Source organism: Apus apus, chromosome 10 (genome assembly GCF_020740795.1).
Source record: "Apus apus isolate bApuApu2 chromosome 10, bApuApu2.pri.cur, whole genome shotgun sequence".
In the NCBI taxonomy this organism is placed as follows: Eukaryota; Metazoa; Chordata; class Aves; order Apodiformes; family Apodidae; genus Apus; species Apus apus.
In genome coordinates this window covers 10007974-10032053 of record NC_067291.1, presented here as the reverse complement: position 1 = coordinate 10032053, position 24080 = coordinate 10007974, and the positions used below count along the sequence as shown (strand labels likewise).

General features: G+C 39.2%; 1 long non-coding RNA gene across 1 annotated transcript in view; it reads right to left on the bottom strand.

The window, feature by feature from the left end:
- The window catches only part of LOC127388492 (uncharacterized), a 328289-nt gene that overhangs the window by 29445 nt on the left and 274764 nt on the right, over nt 1-24080 (bottom strand). The window lies entirely within an intron of this gene.

Below are 24080 nucleotides of genomic sequence, written 5' to 3'. Positions count from 1 at the left end.
AGAAAAAAGAAAAAGAAAAGCCTAAAATATATATATTTTTTTAGTATTAGTACTGTTTACATTAGCAAGGCTTAAAGCAGCTTAAAATCCGTCATGTTATTATCTGTGTAGGCAGCTTTTACACTGTGTACTATTAACTTTTTAAACTGCAGCAATGTAGATGTCTATTGTATCTCAAGACTGAGTTTGCAGAGCTGTCAAAGACGTTTTTCCTCTGTGCTAAACATGATTTGAAAAATATCACAAGCCAAAGCTTTTCTTGTTATTTACAGAGCCCTGTGTGCTGGAGACCACACAGATAAGCACGAGACAAAGGCTCAGACACAAATGCACTCAACCCTGGTAGCAGAATTCACTAGTCAGGGTTATGAAGGGAACTCACTGGAGACAAAAGACTAAGTGAGGTGCAAGACACTTAAGTGAAGGAATAGGTAATGCTAAAAAGATAATTGTTGCTCAAGTCTTGCCTGTCTTTATGAATACCTTACTCCTCAGCATGGCACCAGAAAGGGTTACCTGAGCTCACTCCCTGTGAGTCTTCAGTGTGTCACTTCACCTGCATTAAGCCACTCTGCTGAGAAGCACGATTGCTGTGCTACTTCTGGTACTTCAGCTACTCTCAGCATGGTTAGTGTTCTGCCCAAATACTCCCACTTCATTTACCACTAGTTTCTCTGGGCCTAATATTAGGAAACCTTTCTGTGTGCTGGTCCAGATCCCATCTGAGGGGTGAAGGGCACCTCAACTTTGGACAGAGGCCACAGCGTTGATGCTGCTAGCATTCCTTTGATGGTGAGGCCTTGATCTTTCTCAGCCTGAAGAGGGAATAGGGAAAAATCTCACAACTCCTAGAGCAATGCTTTTAGCTACTCAAATGTTATATAAAGATTGGGAGTAGCAATACTAATACCAGAGCACCCTTTGCACACCAGTGGCTATCACTAGCTGAACTCAGTATTGTCAGTGTCTGCTCATGCGTTCTGCACAAGTCTTCATTTTGGACAGTGAAGTGCAAGAGCACCTTGCCTGTCTTTCCAGAATGCTGAAGGGAAAAGCAAGTGCCCAGCTCAACCAAACCGGGCAGACTGCCTTTCTGAAGGTGCCAAAGCTCCCTAGGCATTGAAGAGGCTTAGCAGGGCTTTTGTGTGATTCAGTCACTTGAGCTTTCATGTCCTAGTACAGAATTCATTTTGATGGACTTAAAACACTTCCAAAATGAATGAGCTAAATTTCCAGGCACTGCAACCTGCCATGCATTTTCCCTGGCAGCAAAATCCCTCTCAGCTCTGCAGACAATGTTCAGCATACAGCATGGCTCTCACTTGCTTTTACAAACTGGGTCACTATGACATGCACATTTGGAAGGAATGGTGAGTAAAAGACCTTGCTTCTCCATCCTGCTCACACCTCCCAGCTGCCAGAGGAGACTCTGCTTCTCCTCTGAATACAAGGGCAGGTGGTTGCTAGTACTCTCAGTAAAGGGTAAGGATAGGTGAATGTACCTGCAAAGGGACCACAGATTGCTTAGCTTTAGCAGCTTGTAAGGTTTCATTTTAAAAATAGTAATTCAAAGTACTTAAGAGAGCCAAACAACCTTTAAGCCCTTAATTACAGTTATCATGTAAGCTATGGTTTATCTGTATTTTTTTAAAAATAGTAGAACAGGGGAAAAAAAAGTAAAAAGAAAAAACAAGAGGATAAAAATTTAAATCCTGATTTGTAGCCACTGTAATTGATTAGAAAGTGTCCCACTGCCTTCAGCACAGTTTCCTATCAGAAAATATTGCCCAGAATACACTTTACAGGTAAATTAGAAAGCTCTGAATCACAGTCTTGTAATACAGAGAGTTCAACAGACATTTTAGGAGAACCAGGCTAAATAGATGCTATTACAAACCTATTGATCTCTTTACCTTTCTGATAAAGAGGTGCCAATGGGGGGAAAATTGGCAAGGGTGCTCTCTCAGAGAAAGGGAGATCGAGTTCCCTTATGGGAGGCCACATATACTAATCCTGTTTGTCTTGGTTGCAAAAGAATTCTTCAAAATTAAAGCACTCCAAGGATTTATCATGCACTTTTCAGTCTTCAACTGGATTTAGCAAGCAGAGCGGTTTCAAAGCCTGTAGATTAGTACTACACAATCAGTCTCATATAAAAACAGGCATGACAAGGCTCAGCTTGATGTTTCAGGCAGTGACAGTTTACATGTTTCTGAAGACAAAGGTGCCATTCCCTTGCAAAACTAAGATGAAAAGATTGTTTTACACTTTTTTGAATTGCTTAGGAAGGCAAGGGTTTGCCCTGTTGCCAGTTGTGGGATGATTCCTACTGCACTTGTGTTCATCACAATGATGTTAACAGGATTGGCAATGCTTAACAGGATCTTTACAACTTGGATAATGCCTTATTAAATAGTTAGATTTTTAAAAGTTTATAAAGAAAACCTGTGCAGCTAGAGTTTGGGGACATGTTTATCACAAGAATAGGTGCTAAACTCTGTTACCAGGAAGTGGAAGCGCAGCTGAGTTTCCTGGAGCCTCTAGTGGGCATAAAATTTCATTATGTGATCTTTGAATACCAAAGATTTTTCTCTTAACATGAGGAGCTGAAAGAAGTTTCTGAAGGCAAGTTAACCAATATTATAATTTGTGGACACTGAGAACATCTTGTGTTCTCATGCCTTGGGCAAAGAAGCTTAAATCGCAGTAGAAAGGAAAAGGTTCATTTCTAGAGTTGTTTAAAATAAAGATGGAAGAACTGTAAAATAATTTATCTTTTTAATAATTTAAATTTGAAAAAGGAGAGCTTCATAATTAACCAAAGAGGGTGGGGGAGAAGCAGTACCATTAACAGAAATTTTGACATTTTCTTTCCATTTAATTATTTTTTTTTCTACATTTTCATATGGAAAGAAGTTCAACCAGCTCTGCTTGTTACCTGGACTCCTAATCAGGCACAAGAATATTAAAATCTCACAGCTAATTGAGCTCTGAGCCCCAGAACACAGCATTCCTTCTCATTAAAACTAAGTCTTGGTTGGGATGCCTGGAAAGTCTGAGCCAAGTGGACCCTTAGCTATGCCAGTAACATACTGCCTTCAGAGAACGTACTGGGTGTGGGGGAGAGGTATTGAGCCCTTCCACCATACAGTAAGATGAAAGTATTTTTCAGTACATATTTATTTAACCAAGTAAGGAATCCTTTGGTTTTAGCTGGACAATGAAGTGTGATATTGCTGAGTACTACCATTACTATTTGTCACATGCATGGTACAAGAGCCAAACCATCCATGGGTCAGTGAGCCTGAGTTAGGGCCTGTTGTGGCACAGCACATACAAGAAGAGTGAGAAAGTGGTTCATCTCTCACCAGAGTAATGTTTACATCTATATAGTTACCATCTGCACCTCTAAATATTAAAAGAATGTTATACCTTTTTTGTCTCTGCTTTGCTACAGCTCTTAGGGTTCAAAATATGTTTTTTAGATAAAAGAAACGTTGTGAAAATACTGTCATTTGAAAGATTGAAATTATCCTATTTCAGTATTATAATATAGTGCAGCTTAACTACAATAGTTCCCTGATTAACAATCAGTCTAGTTTTTACGTTATATTGCTATGAGTGTATAAGCACACTTGATCTGTGATTTAACCTGATAGTTTACACTAACAATAATGTGGAAGAAGCTGAGCTACTAAAGGTGGAGGTTGCTGGTGCAGCCAGGATTCCTCCTCTTGCTCCAACAGTAAAGACTCTCAGCATATCCAGTTCTGCAGAAAGAACTGGACTTTGTGGGCTTAATTTTTGGGATGGCAATTAGCTGCAACACATGCTGAAATATTGTTTCCACCCTCAGGTACCTCATAAATAAAATAGCTAGGGATTATGGAGTCAGGCTCACAGATATATCAGTAGGAGTGAAACTTTTTCCTTTGGTTACAGTTCTGCAGTCAGCTTGATGATCGTAGGACTGCAGGAGAATAACCAAGGACTGAATTTGCATAGTTACATAAAACACAGCATCTTTGAACAAAAGCAGCCATTTTACAGTTTAAATTACCATTAACTGTTTGTATTTGTTCACAATGCTACATACAGTCTCTGAAGAAATAAGATGACTGGGCTGTCTTAGTTGGTTGAAGGCTCACAGCTCTAACATTATGATTATATAAATATGATTTAAAAAATACTGTATCAACTCATTTTTCAAATGATTGGGTGCATTTTGTATATAATTCTGAGTAAAAGGCATGATGCAAAATCACTTTTGCCACCAAGTTGAAATAAAGGCTCTGGTTCTAGGTAACATTATAAACTTACAGTGAACTAGGACAACATAGTAATATGACATGTCAAATTTATTTGTAGCTGTAGGCAAAGAAAAAGGAGGAAGGAAGAACAGCTTCAGCATAGTATTATAGCACAACAAAAATTGCTCATTAAGTTTCATAAATTCCATTACAAAGTTCAATGTGTATGTTTACATCACTAATGCAGAGTGAAGCCTGTGTTATAAGGCTTTCAGCCGGAAATTGTTTCACTTCACAAATTTTCATCTAAAGTCCTTTAAACAATTATGTCAACATAAAAGCACTAAATATAAGCACTCACAGCAGTCTCCCAGCTTCCTGAGCATATCCTTATGGCTGGGAGTACAGTTTGTAAAACATGAAAAATCAGATTGTCACACAGAGATTAAGGCTGGGATTTTCAGCAGAAGCTAAGGGAGTTAGGCACTCAGCTCCTTCTGAATTTCAATGAGTCGGGAGCACACATCTCCCTTAGGCACCTTTGAAAATCTCAGCATAAATATTAATAACTAACTTTTAACAAGCATTTGGTCATTGGTTTCAACAATCACAAATATGCCAATGGCTATGCCCTTTTCCCCACAAAGATCTTCTCCCACGTGCAAGTTTTTTTGGATGCTTTTGTATGCACAGTATCACAAAAAGGATCTTGTAAGTTTCTCCTGCTGTTCAGGCCCAGCAGAGCTTACATATGCCTACATATGGCTTTTCTACCATCTCTTACATCTGCTTGAGATGCTCTATTTTAAGAGCAACATTCAATTCATATTATGTAGTCTGATGGATAGTACTCAGAAAACACAGTGAAGAAAACTCAGAATTCAGAAGAACAAGGAGTTATAGATATTCTAAACACTCCATGAAGAAATATCTTGTAGAAGTCAAATATTGACTATTGACAAAAGTATTTAAATGAACTCCAGTTTCACTTTATATATGTGAACTACATTTTTTATATATAAGTTTCATCTTTAATTCCAGTGTAACTGCTAAGCCTTAACACCTTGGAAGTCACGTGTGTGACTTCACTCAACACATGATGCTGAGAATTATGGATTTTTATTAGAAGCCACCTCAGATGCTTGGCCCAGGCAATAACTGACAAGCCACTTTGCATGTGTGCACTGGTATATATGCAGCTATGGAAAGTCAAATACAATAAAAACTATACTTGCACAGATATTATGCAAAAGCAAGTAACAGTTGTGTATTGCTCCACTCTGCTTTTATATCAGAGAATAAGCTTGCTCTTGAATTTGGCCTCAGTATAGAATTCATGTCAAATGGAATGCAACACCTTAGCAAATGTGATGATGATGTAGTCTATGTCCCCATCACCTCCTTTGTTATCTGTTCCTCCTCTTTCTCAGAGGCATTAATACATACTGCTCAGCTTTGTAACTGAGGGATGATGGAGCCATACGCAAATACCACTCTGCACACCCTCAGCTCCTCTGTCTGAGCCCTCTGGACTCAAGTTCCACCCTTCTCAAGGTGAAGGATTAATATCTGATCTTTAATAAGACAGTGTGAATTCTGGTTTCCCATTATCATTATTTTTTACTGCTTCTGCTGAATAATATTCTTCTTTTTTGAAACTGCTCTTCCTCTCTTTCTCACCCAAGTCACTACATCAATTTATAAATTTCAAGATGTAACTGTTTATTCTAGTATTTCCTCCTCTTAGTTCCACAAGGGCTTGACCTTGTGTCTTGCAGTAACATCTTGAAGTTGTCACAAGTGTCTTGTTAAAGGTGACACAGTTTATCTAACCCTCAGTCTGGAAAATCCTGCAATGCCAATGCCTTACAAACTGGTTTACAAATATAGTTTGTTTCAATTATGCAAACTGAAGTCTAGTGCCTAATACTATTCTAACAGCCTCAGTTTAATTTCTATTATAAAAACATTAACACGCAACCACATATATATGTCCTTATATGCGTCATATTTTCATTGAATATTACTGGCAGGAGAATTCTGACTGCTGTGCAACAACCAATACTGCAGTGAAAAGCCAGTTCAGACTCACAATAATTCCACATATCCCCATTAAGTCCAAAGAATTGTGTCTGCTTATGCTAGGGATAAATTTTGCATTCTGGAAACTATACAGAAATTAAATATTTGCTTTGGTATTTGATTCTCCCATATGTTCTGGTTTTATCCTGTTTGAACTTGTAACTGTGACAATATAAAGCTGTAATAAAGAACAAAATATAGCATTATGGAGGATTGTGTAGTGAAAAGTGAGAAAAGCTGATCAACATATTTTAGGTTAATAACAGAATCAATACATTATTTCACATTCTGCCAGCTCCAAAATTGATCAACCTATTCTTTGTCCCCAGTGTGTGTAAAACATATTTCAAAGGAAACGGTGTGAATACTGAAGAACTATCTTGCCTGGACATGAGACAGCAATCTGCTGTCATACAGGACTGCCACAGAGAGAAAGAAACTGAACTTCTCAGCTTTTCCTCTTGGATAGGACAGGATAGAAAATAAAAGCCTTACAATGCAGCAACAATGATGTAGCCTGCACAAGCAAGAACTGCCTAGCTATTAGGCCAATTAGACAGTGAAAGAACTACTTAGAAGGGTTGCAGAGCTCTTCTTAAAATATAAGGCTAGCATCTGCCAGAATTTTTACTTTTGTCCCTGCACAGGGATATGGCTAGGATGTCTCTTCACATTTCCTAAACCCTTAAACTTTATTTTTCTTATTGTTCCACATCTGCGAATAAAGTCTCCTTTCCCCCCTTTACAGTTCTAATGTATTTCAAGTCTAGAGGAAAATCTTCCCAATAGACAGCAGGCTCTGTGCTCTAAATCTGAGAGAATTTTTGGTTTTGTATTAACAGAAAATATTTCAAGCTGTTCACAGATCGAATTTAATCCTCCTTTAAATAATCCAAGTTTAAATCCTCATTTCAATTATCGTTATATTTTGTAAAATCCCTTAAATGATTCATGCTAAAGTATTACATGTGTTATAATTTAAAACTCAGAAGTTGTGAATGGAAGCAGATTATATCTTATTAAAATGTTAATTCCAGTCCTTTGAGATAATTGTGACTACCAGCAATTAGTTAACGTGTCAGAAATAAATACTGCCAAAAATAATGGAATGAAAACAAGCATATGGACATCATTCACTTCACAAAATTGACAGGAAGACAGAAGTATAGGAGTGATTTTCAAAAGCATGGATACAGGTAATGACCTAGTTCCAATAAACAGCATTTTTGCATACCTCTTTATATAACCAGTTTTAAAATATCAGACTGAATTTTCCTTCTATATTGAGCTGAAATTCCTAGGCTTGACAACACAACACGCATAACACTGAGCGAATGGGAAATGCCATTTCTGAGTTCCCGTACTGTGACAGTACAGCTGGCAAGTAAAGGAAGCACCCAGAACTGGAAAAAAAACCCCAACCACTTGTCCAGCCCTGCTCCAAGCAGATGGTGACCAAGCAACAGAACTTTGACTAATTACTTGAGGCTTTCCAGGATTATCTCCTTACAAGTAGACTTGGAAATTATTTGTAAAGGGGCCCAGGTTTATTCTCTAGCACTGTTGTAGCCAAACAAAATAAAGAAGGAACCAACACTGAGAAACGCAAGAGATAAGGTGTATTGCTCTGAAGCTGTATTGTTCAACATCTACATACAGACTTACTGGAGCTATTCCCATTCAACAAGGCATCAAGTCAGATTCTCCTTATTATCATGAGCAGATGCACTGCAATCAATTCCATTACTCATGTGAGTAAGCAGAAGAGAAGCTGACCTTTAGAGAGATAACAGTAGATACTTTCCAATTAATGTTAAAGTAGGAGTATATAAATCAATTCTAAAAAGCACTTTAGATCATATTATAGTAACTATTCACTATATGAATCAAATCAGATGACGTTTCACATAGAGGGGTCTGAGGTACTGTCCCATTAGTGATAAAAAAATCTGGTGATCCCCTCCTGGGATTCATTTAACTGACTGTCTTTTATCAAGAAACAAGCTGATGAGTCAATGGCTAAAGGAAAAAACTAGGGTGAAAATGCATTATTGTGATGCATACCAGCATAGAAGTAGGAACAGCAAAAAGTCAACCAGAATATAAAATCCTTACTCCTCCAATATTAAAGTTCACTGTTTAGAAATCCACACAGTGCTATTCATTCTCAACTCTAGTTTTATTTTAGCATATATTTTTCCCCAAAATCTTCACTTTAAAAAAAACCCGGCACACTTTTTTGCCTTTTTTCCACTGGAAAGATAACCTCCAGAATGTAAATCAATGCACTCTTGCCCTGGTAATCTAGTCTTGCAGAAAGCTGTTTCCAGCTAAACAATATCAGCAGAAAAAAGGCACCGAAGCCTTCACTCTTCAGTACCACATTCATCCCAGTGAAGTGCTTATTTCAAATCCAAGCTGCAATTTTTTAATGCTAGTGCTCAGTCAATCTACGAAATGTCTCACAGTCTCTGTCAGCTCTCACGTAAATTGGGAGTATGTCAATGAAGTTGTACCATTATGACAGTACTAGGTATTAAGTCTTTAAGAAAGGGTTTAAAACTATGGGCATTTTTGCCCTTTGAATAAGCCAGTAACAATGCACTGGTTCTTCCTCATCTCTCATTGCAGAGTAGTAGGGCTAGTGGGACTGTCCACGTGTACAGAATTGTACATTGGTCAAATGTATATGGTAGAAGAGATCACAGCAGAGCAAAATGTATGTTCATCCTGTATCCTCTCCTTTGGTTAAAAGTGAACAACTATAGAAAACGCAGTATTCCTCAATTTGCACTTGCATGAGGCCACAGAAGTATTATATATAGGAATATTGGTTCTCTAGCACTCAATTTTTTGATATTTGGCTTAAGAAATTGTCACTAAATTATCATATTGATTAAAAAATGTATCTTAAAAAAGGAACCATTTACATTCGAGGAAGAATATACAGCAAACTCATGTCAACAACGAGGATTAGATGTCCTAACGAGTATCTTGAGAGGATGTGGTTCTGAAATAGAATAAGGGGCTTACATACTTTCAAGGTCAATTGAACTTTTGCCATACTATGAAACACTTGGTCCCCATCCCCAAAAGAGGAATTACTACTCTTCTTACCCCTGTTCTGTCTCCTCAAAAGATGCAAAAGCTCATTCTCTTCCACCCATACTACATTATACCATGCTCAGGGATTTCTTAAGTGATTCCTTTGTGCTTACTGTGATCAAACCTGTTTTATATCTACTCTCATTTATGTTACAGGCTTTGAAATGGCACACTGATCATCAGTCAAACCCACGTGCTCTACAACCCCCTAAGCATAAAGTGATGACGACTCCATCTGATTTCCTTGAAAGAAAACTGAAACTGTCTTCATTTTTAAAACTTCATATAAAACAAGTGAACTTTTCAAAATGACATTATTCTAAGAGAGCAGCGAATCCTAATGCAGTGAGACAAGGATTCCTGAGGTCAGAAACATCAGCTTTACAAAAATATCCCGAGGGATGCCTGAATGTATTATCTTGACACCTTTAACCTCTCACTTAGGCCCTACTGCCCATCACTCCACTATCAATCTATTTCTAACATTTTACTTGGCTATGAACTTCTTGGAATGACAAGAGGATGATTCATAATATATAGTAAGGCTTCCAGGAAGCTTTTTCACTCAAAGCTACAGGGTAATTGATTCAGCCTTTTGCTTTCTCCCAGGAACTACTTATCTTCAATCTTTCAATTAAAGGTCAAAAAATGAAAGAAGGCAGTCCAGTCATCTATTATGATTTTCCCTCTTTCCTATTGTAAAAGGCTCTGTTCTTTACATAGTTATGTCTCAAGCAGTTTGAGATTGTTTTCATTGGCAGAAATGTGAAAAATAATTTTGCAAATGTAAAGAACAAAAGGAAAACTGCACAGAATGACAGAAAATTCTGTCTCTTTTAGTTGTTAGTTAGCCTACATCCTCCTGACAGAAGCAAATCCAAAGCTTTTATCATAAGTTAGCAAGTAGTATTTTTAGAGTCTCAAATTGAAGATAGGTTTAAAGGGAAGTATGTCTCCCATTCCTGCTTTGTTAGGAAAGGAAATGCAAAAACAGAATTATATGATTGCAGCATAGCTCTGTTGTCTGGATTTCAGGGTAGAGGGGAGCTAGTTTTGGATTTTATCTGACATGTCCATGGTGAGAAGTAGCTGAGGATGTGGATTAGCATACTATGCCTATTTCATCACTGCCCTAAGGCCCTGTTGCACCAGCTCAATCAGAGCACAGATGGGTCACTGGGCAGACATAAGTCTCATTAAAGGACATCCTTGCATCAGAAGTCCCTGTGCAGGTCCAAGAACCAGCTCTGCTTGCTCTGTGCCAACTCCAGGCACAAGCCTAATGCAAACATGGAGTGATTTTAAGGAAAGAGAAGAGCCACCGGAGAGGAAAGCATGTGAACAAAAACAAAAAGAAAAGCTGAGAAAAATGTTATCAGATCAAACATAATTTCTTCTAAGGAAAAAGACTCCAGGTAAATTAAAAAATATTTTGTTTGAGGAAAAAAAAAACAGTTTATTTGATCTAATCGAGCCAGTTTACCTATTCTTTTATTAACAGAGATTTATGTTCTCATAAATATTTTACCAAAACAGAAAATGGAAAAGGCTTTTTTTGGGGAAAAAAAAGAAAAAAAGTTCTGACCTTTTTAAAAATTACTCATCTTGTTCCTGGTTTTATACAACTTCCTCAGAAACTCTGTTCATTCCTGAAGTAAAAGAAAATCCACCCTGATGTAACATTATACCCCGTCAGCCAGTCTAATCTGAATTTCCATACTGGACCTAGTTCACTCCTAGTGAGGTTCCTGAGCAGCCTCAGCCAGCTACTGCAAGTCTGGAGGCAAGTCTGTCCCTGTGCCAGCATCTATGTTCAGTCAGGGATAAATCAACCTATATATATATTGCTTCTGCCAGGGATGTTCACAAACGTTTTTCCTCAGTACTACCTTTGGCTGTGCTACCCTGAAAGAACCACCTCTGCTCATGTCTCTGCACCCACTAACACTGTGCCCTTGCCTGATGCTGTACAGTGCCAGCAGCTGGACACCCACCCCCAGGGAGGAGGGCCCGGGGGAAAGGCTGTGAGTTAATTCTCATTTGGCAAGCTATAGCTATGGACTTACAAGACCTATGGTCTCCTGCAACATGATCTACTTGTTTGATAGACGGGTGCCTTTAGAATAACAGAGGGCGGCTGCTGAAGCTGCTGGCAGAGCCCTGTGCACACTGCAGGGTCAGGCACCACACTGATGCTGCTGCCCCCTCTCACTACCTGTGCCCATGTGCCCAGCTGAGCCCTGTGCAGACAGCTGTGTTCAGTACAAAGGCAGTATCTGGGCAGGGAAAAAGGATTAATGGATAATTTTGAATTGAATTGCAAGCACAAGATTAAAATTGCCTCATGAATGACACTGTGTGTTAGTGTTAGTAGCTGTGTCACGAGCCAGCTCCTTTTTTGCTTGTTCATTACAGAGCCGATGAAGGGACTAACAGAGCATGTGCAACCAACATTTGCTTTCTGCAGCCCGTGACGTGGGTTAAGCTCTGCGTGGACATTTAGCAATGGGAGTGCTCAAGCACAGGCTGCCTATTTGTCACCTGGCCACCTTGCACACTGCTGTAAGTCTTGATATAGAGGAAACAGAGCTGCTGTTTGTTCCCTTTCAAAGAGTGAAATGTTCTTTTAAATCAGCAAATGATCCTTGACATAGTTAAAAGAAAATCAGTCCCCTCCATGACCTGAAAAGAGCCACATTCCTCTGTACTAGCTCCTCTCGTTCCCTGCAGCAGCACTTGCAGTGTGAAAAGGACCTGAGTGAACAGTGGAGCCTTAGTGAACTTCCAGCACCCACAGCAGACCTACCCATCACCTTCCTTACACTTGCATATTCATTTTCTGTCTAATTTAGAGTCTCAACTATGTCACAGGTACTCTCAGCCATGTGTTCAAATCTCTGTGCTTATGGTTCGTGTCTGTTTCACTGAGATTTCTCCATGCTGATATGGCTTTTAGGGGTTATAATTATTCATTTCCCATCATTTGTTGACCATTTCCCATCATAATTCTTGATGTAGTACAAGCCTGTTTGGTTCTGCTGAAATCAGTGGAACTGCAGATTTACATCACATATGCCTCTGGCTCCTTTCTGGACAAGAACAGCCTTCTTCTCTGAATCAAACAATTAGGAAAAGTTCAGACTACTGAACTTTTCAGAGCTCATAACACTTCACTGATATCCATATTTCATAGAATAGGAATCAGAAGCAGTGTTTTGGTCTAGTGTTCTCACTGCATCTGCATGTTGTGGGGTGAAGACATGGGAATAAATTACAAAGCTCCTATTTATTGCAGGAGTACTGGATTGACTCCATATTATTCCGTGGTACTTTCCAAGTGTGACTTGGCCTTATGATAAATGGAGCCACTATCCCCAGTCCTCCACATGGGTCTGTGCAGAGTGGCCATGCAGCAGTTTCCTCTTTCTCCCATGATCTGAAACACATTTCCCCGCACCTCATTCTGCAAAATCAAAGCTTTAAAACCTACAAATCCCTTCTCCCAAAACTAGGGAAACTATCCAAGACTTGAGTTTGCAAGAGTTTCTAAGGACCAAAAAGAGTTTGGAAGCAGGACAAGCAAGATTCACATTAGTCTTTCAAATGCTTGAAATCTGAAGGCACAAGAATGGTAAAGGGAAACTTGTTCATATTCTCTTGTTCCTTTGTTTTGTGAAGGTGTGACCTTCAGAACATTGTTCCAGCTGATAACCTGGCCTCATCTTGGCAATGTTCTGAAGGTCACAGCTTCACAAAAAAATAAAGGAGTTTTTAAAGCTATTAGTCATATTTTTCTAAGAGATATAACGAAGAGAAAGCAGTCAATCTTTTCCCTGGTGTGACTGAATGTCAAGGAAATGAATGTAGGAAAATTATCCTAAGGATGAATTGTTTTGAAATTCCAAAGGAAATGCTGCCTTGCATGAGAAAAAGACTCAGATACACACAAATATCTCAGAGAACTCATAGCAGAGTGGCCAGAATCAGGCCCAGTTACAACACAAGAGATGTAATGAAATTTTTAAAATATACTGAACATACTAGCAAATATCCATGCACTTCATATGATATGTATCATCCACAGAAGAGTCTACCAGTTTGTCATTCTCAAAAGGCAGTTAAAAGCAGCAAGTGCCCTCCCCTATTGTGTCCTGAAACTCTTCCAGACCCAGTCTATCACGATGAAGTTTATTTTATGGTTGAGGAAGGAAACATTTCCAAGACAAACTAAACACACTGAGAAAAAATGTACAGACTGCAGATGCATTATCAGCTGCAACAATGCTAAGGGGATTCAGAGAGGAGAACGGGGTGACATTCTATCACTGGATTATTATTGTAATTTTAGCATGGGCATAAAAATGACCATGGATCAGATACATGATGATGTCTGGAGCTGTGCGTAATTACACCAGCCATTTCCTTCTTCCTAGTGTAGTCCAAATCCAGACCCACCAATTGTTGCAGTCTTCCATATGGCGTTAATTTATCATGTTCTGCTAAAACAAATTATTCTTTTTGATAATGAACACCAACAAAGACAGAAGCTTCAAAGTGCACCGGCAGTCCTTTCACTCTAACAGCTCACACAGACTCTGCAGGCTTCCTGACAACTTTCAGAGCTCTTAAATACAGGGAAAAGGCAAGGCCACTCCAAGAGTCAGCCTCTATTCACAGGGAAGGAACTAGCAGTACATTGTAAGAAAGCTCTGTCTTTGTGGAAAGAACTTCACATTTACTTGGAAGTGAAACATTGACTACGTAGCACTTGAGATATTCTGCACATGACAATCACTGAGCTTCTCCCTGAGTGCACATCTATACGGCAGGTGGCATTGCCAGTGAATGAAGAACTGCACAAGAGTGGAGTGACTCACTTTCCTAAATATGAAGTTGAAAACTCTTTGATCAAACATTTCCAGCTTTGTGATTCCGTTCTGAGAACAAAGTAAGAACTACTAGTAACAGCATGAGCGCGCAAGGCTTTCATTGAAGTTTAATGAATTAGCATGTTTTGCTGAACAGCTTTGTAACTTGTTCTTGGCTGCAGTGTAAGATATGAATGGCAGTGACAGCTTCGTAAACACTTTCCCAGATCCTGAACATCAGTGCATTTTGAGGGGCCAGAAAAAATGATTTGTGGAAAGCACAAGGAGAAAAATATCTTACTCCAGGGATGGATTTTTTTTTTTCTTTCTTGAAACATAAAAAAGGCTAGCAGCAGGTCTTTAGTTATACTTTGTACCAGAAAGCAGCCTGAGCAACTGCCCCAAAAGATGGTTATTTGACATTTCCTGTGATGTAAGACACTGTTTGGGAAGTATAACTTGAGCCAGCTGTGCATCATCTGCTTCCTGCCAGCCAGAGATGGGGAACCTGCTGGTAAAACAGGGGCACGTGGTGTTCCAGCCATCTCCAATGTGCCAGGAGAGTCCCTGTAGGACTCATTAGCTGGCAACATTTCCAGCAGCTCTCTCAATGGCTTCTCCCCATGGTGATCATGGAAGCCTGGAAGCACACACAAGCTAAATTCCCTCCTCCTCTCTCTGAGCTGCCCTGAAATTTTGACTCACTACATGGTATTTGTAAAACATCAGTGGCCCCTTTCTCCTTCTCCCTGTGTCAGTGAGGGAGTTATACTGTGGGTGGGAGAGGAATGCTGTGCCCTGGCAGCTGTGAAGGGCCACATCCAGGTTTGGCATTTCAACATACGTTTGTCATCATATACCACCATTTCGATACAGCTTACCTGCTTTTAACTTTAATTAACTTCTGCTACTAACACTTCATATAATGCTCCGAGTTTGAGTGTAAGATAGGCAAACATTACAATTGTTAAGCAGGTGAAAAATATCAACAATAAGCAGGGGTTTTATTGTAATCAGTCAATATGCTCAGCCTTGCAACTGCTCAGTACTTTATGCTCCATAATTATATGGTTGCCACAGTGTAGCCATTCAACAGTGTTATAATTAGTGAGTAATTAACTGAAGCATTTGATGACATGCTGCAGAGCACAAAGCATGTGTGCTGTTGATATGTAAACTGCCTTTGTAACAATTTCTGAAACCATCACAAAAACCCATTGTTTCTCACTTGTGATTTTCACAACTTTTCAGATGCTGTAGAAGATTAGAAGCATTTATAGATGGTTTAGATGCTACCACAGCATTTAGGCACTAGGTTTTTACTAAAGCATATTTAGTTGCCTCTGTGCATCTCAGTCCCTATTGAACTGCCTTAATGCATCCATACAGTCAGAGCTATATACCTCCCTCTATTGGTATATACAGATATATATTAAAAAATAGAAGTGTTCTTATTTCTATAGGGTTAAAGATTAAAGGTATGCTAATACAACTGAACCTACAGTAAGTAGTATATTAAAATAGCTATTCTGTGAGGAAACACAGCCCTAATTAAATACAATTTGAAAGATTTAAAATTGTCTAGATTGGCTTTGATTATATCCCTTTTTAGTATTTTTTTTAAACACATCAATCAGTGGTATTTGTCAAGATACCTAATGAAGGTAAAGGGGCAGGAATTCAGTGCAGCACTGAGCAAGAGAGATGAGTGTAAAGGCACAGGTGAGATCCACCGGGCATCTGCCAAGGACATGAAGGATTTACAGGGACAGCAGACATGGTCTGCAATTCTTACACCAGATAAGGAGAACAATATGCATGAAAAAAGCTGAATGCCACCCTGCAAGCTGCTTTGTGTTCCTTGAGCCAAATGAGCCTCTGCACAAGACCAGTGCAGTGAGGTGTTTCATTTTGATATTTTCAATCCATTGTTTTCTAAAACTTGTTTTAGAGGTTTTTTTGTTTGTTTTTTGTTTTTTTTACAGCTTTTTAGGTTATCCAAGTATTCCTGCTATTTAAAGCCTCTTTCTTATCCTTTTGTTATAACAGCAGCACTGCCAGTTGTGCATGTCCATACATAATCTCCAGTAAATTTTGCCAGCACAGACGTGGAACACCTCCCAGTTGTGTTGCCTTTTTAAGCGAATTATTTTACATTTTCTGGTTGTGGTGTCTGAAACGGAATGACAGAACTGTCAGAGTGGGAAGGGACCTCTAGGGATCATCTAGTCCAATTCCCCCGCTAAAGGGATCACCTAGGGCACATTATTCAGGACTGCATCCAGACAGGCCTTGAATATCTCCAGAAAGGGGACTGGGCAGCCTGTTGCAGTGCTCTGTCACCCTCACCATACAGAAGTTTTTTCCACATATTTAAAAGGAATTTCCTATGTTCCAGCTTGTCCCTGATGCCCCTTGTCCTGTCACTAGAAATTACTGAAAAGAGTCATAAATATACTGGAAATATGCATATTCCTTATGGTGTGACTGTGTCAGCTTGAATTTGACAGAACAAACCAATGTAAGTTATTTGCTGTACTGAACAAAAACCAAAACCAAACTCCTATGCTTTGAAACACTGCATAGCATCTACACACCTAAACACAACAGCCTGTAATTCCTCATTGAGGGCCAGATGCTGAACAGGATAGGCAGTGCTGAAGTCTACTCGTGCTTTTGCAATGAAACTCTCATTACTGCAGTCTTAATTTTTTGATTAGCCAAAAGTAATTTTCTAAAATTTAGCCATGTGAAGGGAATGTGATCTGGTGTAATAGTGTCTAATCAGCTAATTTACAGGCTGATTTAGAAAGGCATGGTAGAAGTTTTTATAGTGAAATCGGTTCAATTGCCTCCCGCTTCCACCTTTTTAGTGTACAGATTTCAAAATAAATTATGACAAATTAAGTGATATTTTGCATACTTACCTTTTGGTCCATATGTAACCAAGTATTACATTTGCTCTAAATGTATGTTTTGAGGAGAATAACATCATGATATATCCTCATTCAGATTCTGAGAATAGGCTGGATTTAGTTACTACTTTGTGTACTTCTCCAAGGTGGGACAGACACTAAGTTCCCTGACTGAATGCACTGTTCATTTAAACCAGAACTGCCTCTGCCTCTGCCAAGGGAATACAACTTTGACTTGTAGAAAAAATTACTTGGAGAAATAAAGGTGGTGATATGTTAGAGAGAAAAACAAAACAAACCAACCAAACAAAAACTTTCTATCTTTATAAAGCAAATGACCCTGGTAGGTGTGAGAGGTCAGTGCGATAAGTAGATGTTACTGTGTAGAAGTTACTGTTTTTTTGCAAAGCAGATTCATCAGTAAGCCAGGCTGCCCTCATGCTGCCTAGCAATATGCCTTAGCTTCACCTTCATGAAGGTGAAGCCTTCATGATAACCTAGAGAGACAGAGAGATTTAAGCCCATGCTTACTAACTCCTTTTCAACCTTTGCTTCTTTGCAGTGATTGCCAAGAGAAGAACCTGTCTGATAGCAGTTACCAGATTTCTTGTCGACTTTTACTATCCATTAGATACCAGAATGAGACCAAATCCTGCCTGAGAGCTGTCGCACAACAATGACTTGTCAGTTCCAAAGGACCTGAATAATCTTTTCATCAATGACCAGGAACAAAACTTTCCTCAGCCATGCAGTTCCCTGACTGCCATTTACAGAGGAATCATGAAAGACATTTTGCAATTGTTTTTAGTGGTGACTTAACTTCCAGCAACCCCAATGAGAGCAAGGCCAAGAGCAAGTGCTTTTGAGGACCCTACTTGAAATGCACACACAAATTGAAACGCAGTCGCCTCACAGAATACAAGGTTCATCACAGCTTCTCCACGAAGCTACTCTCATATGCTTCCTGGCTCTTTAGTTAGCTAGGCAGACAACCCTAATTGTCTACAGGTATTTCCAGATAAAGGGGAAAAAATGTTGCTTAGACTATCTTATTAGCAAGATAATAATAATAATTTAAAAAAAAAAAAAAAAGAGCACAGACTCTTAACTACACTGGTGTTCAGCAAGGAGGAGCAGTTTGCCATACCTAATGTTTCATTTTTGGGGGCAGGTATATAAATACCATAGTATATCAATAGCAGGTAAATCAATTGATACAGAAATTAGATGTCATGTACAGCAACTTGGCCTTTATTGCTTTTCCAATATAGCTCATCTTATGCTCTCTTCATTACCATTAAATAATACTTGGGAAGTAGAGCTATTTTACACTTTCTCTATTTAAAATGTGGATTTTATTGTCCAGATTTTTTTGTTCTTTACAACAGAATCCAGAACATCAATATTCATTTATTACTTCCACTAGTAAAGCATTTAGGGTAACAAATGAAGAAGAGACTGCTTTAATCAAAACTGATAGCACTGCAGTCCTGAGACAACACCACCAGGATGCTGATAGTTCCTTGGAGGCTTTTGACAGCTCTGTCCATGTCCAGACTAAGTGGCAAAGGCTACAGATAACAGCAAGGCACTTCTGAAAAGCTTCTGGCATGGAACTGGCAATGTTTGTGTGCCTCATTTATACTGAGGTAACTCATCCCCCTGTTTGAAATGGAGCACACATCTGTGAGCGCTGTGTGACAAGGGGTGCCTTTTCATTTATTTCAGACAGGAAACAGTGCACTTTTCTGTTATATGAGGACAAGAGTCAGAGTCAGAGTGAGTTCAGCCCCTGGGCCCTGGTTTTCTGCTTCATAGGTCGAGAGGTGTTCTGTAGGTGCAGGTTTGCTGCTCTAAGCACACGACTTTATCATATAGTTGGTGCCAACAGTTGCTGGCCTAGAGAGTCCATTTATGTCAGATGTGCACTACATACTGGCTGCTTTTTCCTCAAAAGCTCAGTTGAAAAATTACATCACCCTAATATCCCTAAGTCAACCAGACCCCTCATCTCTGTGACAGTACTAATTTAGGTTATCACTGAAAACATGTGATTTCTTCACTGTGACCAAAGTTCTCCATCTCAGAGGAGCAGGTATGGCATCCAGCTCATCAGTTCCTATGCCAAGTTTTTTTGTTAACTAAAGATTTTTTGTCATTGAGGGACCATTTCATTGCCAAACAGTAAAGAGCCCTTAAAGAAACAGCTGAAAAAACCAAACACCAGATGTGCTGTCTTCACACATTTCTGTTCTCCCACATACCCAATTCAGTGAGGTCATAACAGTCTAGCAACAGCAGGAGTGCCTACAGTTAGCTCTGTGGACCCCTTACACTCTTTCTCGCCAAATGAAAAATTAAAAATTGATTTAACTCTTCGTAACACAATTCATTAATTTCTTGCACAGAGATCTTCTACCTATGTAAAACTGGTTGATACCACAATCCTCTGCAAATCTGCCTTCCCAGTCTGGAAGGATTTGAATAAGAATAACCAGCAGGTATCAGCTGAAAGTCATTACACCCCCAAGATGTTTTATATGTTTTCACAGGAATATGGTGCTCTGTCCTAATTTAAAGTACTGTGGCAATTATTACAACTGTCACAAAGCTCACAGCATATCCATGGGAGGGACCTGACACTAGTCCAGCTGTCGGGTCTCATAGAACAGTGCAACTCTGTAAATCTTTGTAATCTCACTGTGGAAATGACAAGGGCCGGGAGGGAGGGTAATCATCTCTTTGTTTAAGTCAATGACAATCTGTAGTGACAGCTTTTCAGCAGAGCCATCTTGTCTAGTCCTGGCAAGCAGAGAAGAGTTACAGGACAAGGATATGTCCTCCAAGAAAGGAGACTACACAGGCAACCGGAATGTATGACACTCATTTTGCCACTTAAAGAGAAATCTGAGCTGTAACCAAAGGATTTTCAAGGACTAAAAATACATCGAGACTCACAGCTGAAAGTTTCTATGTATGAGGCAACCTGTGAAACTTAATGAAATGCAAATCATGCTATTTGCATAGAATCTAACAATTTCACCTTTTCATATGGATTTATCCTATGGTTGCTAATTCACCTAAAAGGCCATATAAAGAACAGGGCAATGTGCTGAACAGTGTGCACTAGAAAGACATGGATAAAACTGCATTTAAATGTATTAGACATAACTTGAAACCTCTTGAATACTTAACACATGCTTGAACTTACCTGCAAAACAGTATTAATTTCTCCCTATTTTTCAGTGAAAAATTTATGAGGACACTAAATAATTAAAGATAGGGGAACCTGTGGATTCTCTTCTCAGACTTTTAGACCTGAATACTCTTTTTTTAAAAAAAAACAAACACAACAAAACCAAAATGCTTCTCTCCTTTAATAGAAATATAGCATTAGGTATAAAGAAGAAACCAAATATCTGCTGAAAATACCAACAGCCTCTTGTCCTGATTCTCTTGACTAACGTTGCATACAGCAAAGCAAATCAGATGGATGTTCCACCCATGACGACCAAAGAGGACATTTTTCGAACTGTATGAGCAGCACAAATGAGTTTCAAAGCAGTGAGGGGGAGGTGTGAGTAAAATGCTATTAGAAAAATAATGGGATTTGCGTGCAACTGTATCTCAAAAGAAGAAAGTTCCTGTACTTCATTTACTTGCCACTCATTTTACCTTAAGCAATCCCTGAACCTTTCCTGATGCTCTCATAGGTGGGAGCTGATCTCATTTAGTCATATTAGCTGTCAGAGCACTGCTAGTGCTGGCAGCTCCGACTCGCACTACTTCTGCACACTTGAAAATTTTCTCCAGGATAGCTATAAAAATACTTTATTTCATTTTAAGCTCATTATTTCCTTTCTCTTTGAAAGTGATGCAGCCTAGTGAGACTCACTTCTCCATCCCCACATCCTCAGAAGATCATTGCTCATTTGTTTTTATCTGATCTGGAAGAAAATCTGCAAGTCCACAAATTCACCCTCAGATTTCAGTTCCAGCTATATAAGTGTACCATGCTTATTATCTTAGCTGTGTGCCATACATGCCCCATATGATGACATATTCAAGAGCAGACAACTTTGTAACTCATCCAAAAGATTTTAATTAGAATTACTATATTACTCCATGACCAGGCCTGGTCTCTGATCCAACAAAAACACTGACATTACCTTTCCTCAGACTGCTGTCTCATCATAGCTGTTCTTCAAAGAATGCTGTCTTGAGATCAGCAAGCAATTGTTTTTCTGTTATCTCAGTACCAATTGCAGAAATGCCACTCTTGAAAGGAAACCAGTGAGAAGTACATCTAAGATTGCTCTGTTTATTCCAAGGAGACCAGTGAGAAGTGAATCTGAGATTGCTCTGTTTACTCCAAGGGCAATGGTATATAGTGGTGTCCTCATTGTTTGGAGATAGCATTTGGCTACAGGAGACCTCTTGCAGGCAGATCTGGCATAGATAGTACTTAACAGATCAAAGAGGAACTGTATTTTTTTAAATTACTCTTAGTTATAATCTGTTGGTCAGCACCAATACTGTATATATGCTTCTACATACAGTATCCATGAAAGACACATGGCAACTGTCATAAACTTAACCAGAACAGAAAAGGAAACAATCCGTCTTTTAGCTAGTGAAATTTCACCAGTTCATTTCTCACAGATATGCCATTTCCTTAGCTTCAACATTTGAAAGACATTAGGACCAACAGCATGTATCACCTGTGGCAAGACACTTCCCAAACAATGACACTCTAATAATGACATACTAGGGTGTAGAATCTATTAGCACCTGCAGTCCAGAAACAAAACTATCAAGGGGGAATATCACCAAGATGAGAATGGCTTTGTGCTTCCTATCATAATAGCAAGGTGATCTGTAATACAGGAAAAACCCATTACTGGGTTCTATTAACAAATGGCTCTACGCACACATGCCTATGCTGCTAGGGTATGTAATGGGAAAGAACATATAGAAACAGTATTCAACTTCTCCACTGCCTGGCACATATATTACATGTCACTTAACATACGCTTTGCATGTGTATCTTCTGGAAAGCCTAGTCTGAGGCTTACGATTAGTTCACAAGCTAAAGTAAGACACTGTAAAAAGTGCATTCTGCTGAAAAATCTGCTTGGGGAGAAGACCAAACTATTTACATTTTGCTCCTTGTTGGAGTATGGGTCAAGAGGAGCTGTCTCGGGGAAGGGATGACAGTAAACCTTACTGAACAGAAATTAGGAAAACACGTCTTTGGAGATCCTTCTGGAAGAGAGGCCAGGCTTGGCTGGGCTGTGGAACTGAAAGAACCAATATGCAAGAAACCTCAAACATGGAAACAGACTAAGACTTCCTGGGAAGTGTAGAGGGCACTGCTGGACACAGCCCCAGAAGTGCCTGGAAAAGTCGATAGATCACAACTTTTTGAGGGATCAAAAGGTATGCAAAGCTGTCTCTAAAGAGCTGGTAGAATTTTTGCAGTCCAGAAACAAAATTAAAGTTGATAGACTAAAAAACAAAGGTGGAGGAAAGGGTTAAGGGCAAGTTTGCCTGCAAGCATTTTATGGAATCTGTCTCAACAAGCACATCTGAGTTTTCTCTATTTAAAGAATTCCTCTGTTGCCATGTATCACTTTTGTTTTCTAATAAAATGCAGTTTTAAAGACTGACAATCCTTTTGGACATTCTCACTTCCCAGAAACAGTTGGGCATGACCACCTCCATGCTCTGGCCATGCTGGGTCTTGTCAGAACTGGCATGGTTTATTCAGAGCTCTGAGAAAACTGAGATGAACTGAAGGAGACTGACCAAGATCATGCAGCTGCGTTTGTGCTTTGGCTCACTCCAAAGCAGTTTCGTTCTGAACACCACAGCTCTCATGCTCTGGCACTAATGGAAATTTGCTTGAATAACACTATGTTGCTTCAACCCTTTTGAGGCCTAATCCAGTGCCCACTGAGATGAAATAATGCCCACTGATTTCAATGAGCTGTGAATGATATCCTTTATTTCTGACTTAAGAGCTCTTTTTATGTTCTTCCCTTTATCACAAGGTATAAATCCGCATTTTTTTCTGAATCACAAATTCTGCAGCCAATGCACATCCTTCGATCGGATCTTACTGGTTCTGAAAAGCAGTACCCACAGCCAGCTGCTCAGGGTGCCCAGCCAGTCAGTCTTCATCACTTCTACTACACTATCTGTTGCATTAATAAAATCTGACATTTCATATTTCAGCTGTAACATACCTAACCAGCTATTTATTATACACACAGAATAGCAAATGTAGCATTCTCTGACTCTTGCACTACAGTGTGGGCTTTCCTGACAATAAGACATTTTGTTATTCCTTCCAAACATGAATGTGCTGAACTTTTTTTCACATCCTACCCAGCATGCTAATAACAAGTGGGCTTTATTAGTATGCAGAATTGAATTCTCAGGAAGTATCAGCAGATGACATGTTCAGTAACGTGTGATCAGTGCTTCACCTTTTGCCCATCATTTGATTAAGTACTATATAGCTGAACAAAAGGAACAATTTGCAAGAAAAACAGCAATAATACATGTAACAATACAGCAGAAATTCTCTGTTCCAGAGCATGTTTGGTAGTTCTGATGCTCTGCATTCCCAAATCCATGTTGCTTTGATTACCAGGTTTCTGGGAACACATGCACAGATCCAGCAAAAAAAATAAAACTACATGCCCAGACTTCTGTTGTAGTACTAAAACGTGCACAGAATAAAAAGTCTGAAAAAAACTACATCAAAACTGCAAAAACTGACTTCACAGGCAGTGAAATTTGACCCACAGTCAAAGTCAGCACAAATTTATGCCCATCCCAAGTCCTGCTCATCT